This window comes from Alosa pseudoharengus, unplaced genomic scaffold (assembly GCF_046254945.1).
Source record: "Alosa pseudoharengus isolate Yale_2024_CS ecotype anadromous, Long Island Sound unplaced genomic scaffold, YU_APseudo_1.1 YU_APseudo_1.1_scf_16, whole genome shotgun sequence".
NCBI lineage: Eukaryota > Metazoa > Chordata > Actinopteri > Clupeiformes > Clupeidae > Alosa > Alosa pseudoharengus.
Window position 1 is genome coordinate 17,022,396 of NW_027468630.1, and position 5,667 is coordinate 17,028,062.

Sequence of the window (5,667 nt, forward strand, 5' to 3'; positions counted from 1 at the left end):
AGAGTCACACAGTATGCATGTGTAGGTGTACACACAGATGCAAACACACACACACACACACACACAAATACATTCACACATACACACACACACATTTATAGTCATTATATAACATGACTTTTCATTTACTTGAAAAAGCAAAGATGAGATTATGGAGAAAGCTCATTTCCTGCTAAACTTGGACTCCAGTTTCCCAAATAAAATTGCTTTTATTCTTCACAACATGTGTTCAGGAAGATTAAAGCGCTGTAATCTTGTGCAGCTTAATAGAAGGCTGTGTGCGGAGTGCAGGCTAAAACAGAAAAAGTGGAACGAGCCTGCTCCGCTCTACAAGATGATTTTAATCCTGTTTATTAAATTATAAAGAACCTTAAAGGATAAAGAATATTGAGTCGAGGATTTAAATGATTCATGGTATTTTTTTTCAAGTTATTTGATAGCACTGGATCATGCTTAAGTATTGAGGCAATGCCATGCAAATCTCTGAGTGAATGAATGCTTCCAGTTCAAGCTCATTTGGGTGAAACCAAAGACACATAAAAGTCTGCGTCTGGCAACGTTTCCACACTAATGTGGGGGAATGTGAAGAACGCAGGCAGCTACGCCGAGGAGTCATCTGCTGACGCGGAACCGACTCGGAACCCACGCTGCATGCCACAACAAAGACTCTACTCTGCTGTTGGGAAACATCAAACCCCAAGGGAAAAAAACACCTACTATGTTTGATTTGCAGAGAACACATTAGGTGCAAAGTTCAAATAGTGTGGTTGTGCCCACTGGACTATAAATAAACTCAATGTTTCTACTGTGTAATGCTTCTTTCTACACTCTCACTTTCTAGGGAATGAGGAAGGTTCATCAGAACTGATTCCAACAAAACAGACATGAGCAGTTGCGTCATCTCTTGTAAATCACCATTTTCACAGGAGTGATTGGGAGGGTGTTTCTCCGAGCCAACCATCGTCCGTGTGAACTTTGTCATGAGGTTGTTTATTATATCTTCCAAGAGATGTTTGGAAGTTAAAGTCTGAAATGGGATTTTAAGAAGATTAAGAATTAGCAGGAGTTAATGGTCTGGGTGGCTGGCATGTGTGGATTTGCGGAGCTCGAAGAGACGGCATTGTCAGTGATAACTTCTACTGAGCTATTTGCTAAGAGGATTGCGGCAACTAATCCAAATCAAAAGACATACCATGTGAATTACATCCTGAAACAGATTATTATTCCCAGATTAGGACTTGGGACATAAATCTTGTCATGTCGTTCTATGTGCCAGGAATGTGCTGTGGGGGGGGGGGGGGGGAAATAAATAAACAATAACACGTCAGAATGTCAGCATGCATCTGGGAGATGGGAAAAGGCCTTTTTTGTGTAAGCGTAAGTGTGTGTGTGTGTGTGGTACGGCATGCTGCTGTCTCCCTCTCCTCCCAGTGTGAAAATCATCCTGAGGCCTCTGCCCAGTGGAGAATGCGGGGGGGGGGGGCGGTGGCAGAGGAGAAAAGCCCACTCTGAGTGTCAGCACTAACATTTGTCGGACAGATTTCTCCCCCCATCTAACCCCAAAACAACTCCGCTTTTATTTCTTTAGTGGCTTGACAAGTCTGTTTCTTTCCAGGCACCCAGCAGTAAGTGCTGTAATACGCAGCTTTGTGTTGAGATGTCAAAGCCAGTTACTGTCTGACGCACGGAAAGAAGAGGAAGGAGAAGAAGAAGAAGAAAATAACATTAGCCTACATATTTAAAGAGTCCCTTTTTTATCCCTGGCAGGCTATACAAACAAGTCTGTATCCTTGGCCTAGAAATGCTTCAAAGAACTAGCATCATGAGGGGCCAGTGGTGAGACGCACACACTGATGAAGAGCCTCGCATTCCTTTCAGGATGAGAACGTGCTATGTCGGGCTCTTATCGTGAGATATGAAAACACTCCTTTCTCAAAGAGTGCTTAGACTTCATTTGGAGTTTGTGCTCTCCTGTTTCATTCTTGTGTTGATCGTAACCTGTAACTGTTGAGTGGTGAATGACGACGCTCACTCCCTGCCCCTCCCTGCCCCCCCCCCCCCCACCCCCGCCCGAAGATGAGGTCACAGCTCAGAGGGGCCATGACATCCGAGAGCCACTGAGAACATTCTGGTGCACGCAGTGTTATATTCTTCCACAAAGAAAGGCGAATGAATGACAGAGATAGAGAGACACAGAAATGAAGACACAGGCAGAAAGAGAGAGAGAGGAATGAGAAAGACAGAGAAAGAGAGGGAGAGAATGAGAAGAAAGGAAAGGAGACAACCCGCACAGGAGACAAAAGCAGAAGGTAATCCGCCAAGGATGATTCATTCAGCCGCGCGCGAGACAGATACAAGCGAGACCTTGAAGCACAGAACATCTAAAGAGAAAAGGCAGAGGATTGTCGGAGCACTTCCGACAGAATGTTTGATGTGTGTATGTGAGTCTGTGTGTGTGTGTGTATGTGTGAGTGTATGTGTGTGTTAGCGCATGCGTGTGTGTGTGTGTGTGTATATGTGTGTGTGTGTATGTGTGTGTGTATGCGTGTATGTGTGTGTGAGCGCATGCGTGTGTGTGTGTGTGTGTATATTTGTGTGTGTGTGTGTGTGTGTATATTTGTGTGTGTGTGTGAGCGTGCAGTGCAGGGGGAGCTGATTAGCGGCGGGGATGAGGCCTGTGCTGCGCCGGCTCTTGCTGGAGGACACGCTTTTAAGAAGCCTGCGCCCTCTCCGCCAGCACTCCCCAGCTTAGGGACTTATCAGAATCCTCAGTGGTCAGCACCCACCCACCAACCCACCCCCAAGTAGGTGCTGAAGGGGGGGTGGGGGGTTACAGAGTGGTGCCGGGGGGTGGATAATCTCACAGACCCCCCCCCCCCCCCCCCACACCCCTGTTGGATTAAGAATGCTACAGTACACTAGCGAGTGTGAAAAATGCTTTAGTTCTTTCAAAGAAAAGCTCTGCTGCTTCGGGCAGCCCAGGAGAGGCTGTGAACATTTTTTAAACCATAACAGGCGGGTCGGGAGCTGTGTGAAGCATAAAGGAAGTGTGCATGTGTGTGTGTGTTATACTATATTAGTGTCTGTTTTGGTGGAGGGACCAAATCGCCCATGCGCTAGTGTGGTGGGCGTAGCATGTGCAAAAACCTCTGGGCCTGTGGATAGGAAGGGAAGGGTCCCTCTCTGCTGGGAGAGTGTGTCTGACACCTTCCCCATGGCAATGTGTTTCAGCACAGGACTGGGGGGGGGGGGGCTCTGCTTGGACTTAAGAGGGCATCACAACCACCCGTGTGCCCACAGGGCCTGACACACCATGTAGCTTTCTCTCTTTCTCTCTCTCTCTCTGTCTCTCTCTCTCTCTCTGTCTCTCTCTCTCTCTCTCTCTCTCTCTCTCTCTCTCTCTGTCTCTCTGTCTCTCTCTCCCACCTTCACACCTTACCAACCCCCCCAGTACACACACACACACATACACACACACATATATACACAGACATATACACACACACATATACACACACACATATATATATATATACATATACATATCGGATACACACACACACACACACATACACACACAATTCTCATTCACTCTTTACTGCCCGTCCACATGTATGCAGACACAAGGACTCTCTAATGTCTGACACTAGTAACTGTTAGTATACTGACGGAAATACACACACAGCAGTTTCAAGAAAACATGCATCATGTGAGGATAACACCCTCACAGTCTCTGCCTACACCAGACACATTCTGTACAAACACACACACACACACACACACACACACACACACACACACACACACACACAACAAACAAACACAAACATTAGCCTCCATTATCAACAGAGGATGATGAAAGCCTTTACATAATTTCCTAATCCACTTGAACAAAGGAGAAATGGCTACTGTGTCAACACCTGACTACATTTCACAGTCTGACACCAGAGGGAGGGTGTGTGTGCGTATGTGTGAGGGGGGGGGGGGGGGGGAAAGATCAAAAAGAAAGAGTGTCACAATTCTCCAGAGGCCTGTCTACTATGCAGGACAACTCCCCATCGAGCCCACCACCACTCACACACACACACACACACACACACACACACACACACACACACACACACACACACACACACACACACACACACACACACACACACACACACACACACACACACACACACACACACACACACACACACACACACACACTCACCCGCAGGCACATTCATCACCACCCACCCAGCCACAAAAGGTGCCATAAAGGTCACAAAGCTCGTCTGTTCTCCTCCTCCTCCACCCCAGAGCTCCAGTGCGCGTCCAGCGAGCTGTCTGACCAGCCCTCGATGCCATTGTTTGGCTGGGAGAAGCAGGTGTGGCTGCCTGTACACAGCAGATGGCGGAAGGCCGTAACTGACAACCCCGGCAGGCCAAGGGGAAGTAGCTGGCGAACTTGTATAGCACCTGTGCAGAGTGCCCTGACACATCCATTTGAATTCCGCCAGCTCCCCATAAACACCTGCTTTGGCATTAGAATAGCAAATACCGCACCACAACAAACACCTCACAGGCCCCACTTTCCACAAGCAAACTCTCTTACTCTCTCTCTCTCCCCCCCCTCTCTCTCTCTCCCAGGCCTGCAGTCTCCTGCTGTTTCTACATCACAGTGCTCCTCTCCCGTGAGCCCAGCTGGAGGCGTTGGCAGCCGTCCCCGAGAGGAAGTCGGAGATGTAAATGTGCAATTTCCACAGATGGAACAGTTGTAAGAACAAGGGCTTCTAAGTGCACTTATGGGCCCTCCCGCTCTCCCAGAGGCTGGGGGGCTGGACGGCCCCTCTCTACTTCTGTCCTCCCCTCCCTTCTCTTCTCTTCACTCCTCTCTCTCTCTCATCTCTTCTCTTTCTCCTCTTTTCTTCTCCTATCCTCTTTTCCCTTCTCTTCTCTCCTCTCCTCTCTTCTCTTCTCTTCTCCTCTTTTCTCCTCTTACTCTCCCTCTCCCTCCTTCCTTTTCTCTTCTCTTCTCTTCTTTCCTCTCCTCTCCTCTCTTCTCTTCTCCTCTCCTCTTCTCCTTTTCTCTTCTCTTCTCTTTCTTTCCTCTCCTCTCCTCTCTTCTCCTCTTTTCTCCTCTTCTCTCCTCTCCTCTCTTCTCCTTTTCTCTCTTCTCTTCTCTTCTTTCCTCCTCTCCTCTCCTCTCTTCTCTTCTCTTCTCCTTTGCTCTTCTCTTCTCTCCTCCTTTCTCTTCTCTCCTCTTCTCTCCTCTCTCCTCAGTGCCGTGTGAGGAGTGTGCCGACCGGTCGGCATGGTGCACCAGGCAGCCACGCCACCGGTGTCTCTCGCATCCCACACACCCCATCAACCCTTTCCTCTCAACCCAGATAAAAGTCCTTCTCAGCCGAGTCCTTGTGATGTTCCGCGCGCTGCGTTGCGTTGAGCGCAGGAGAGGCGCACCAGGCCATGAATCAAACATGAAGTGCCCGTGTTCGTTAGCAGCGACACTTGGCCTGCGCACCCAGGCAGGCTTTATTTCCACCAGATCCTGTGGGACAGGAGCCGCAGTCGGCTGTCAGGGAGCCCCCCCCCCCCCCCCCTCCGGCCCAATACCGGCCCACTACCGGCCCACTACTGGCCCACTGGGAGAAAGAGATAGGGGAGAGAAAGAGTGTGGTT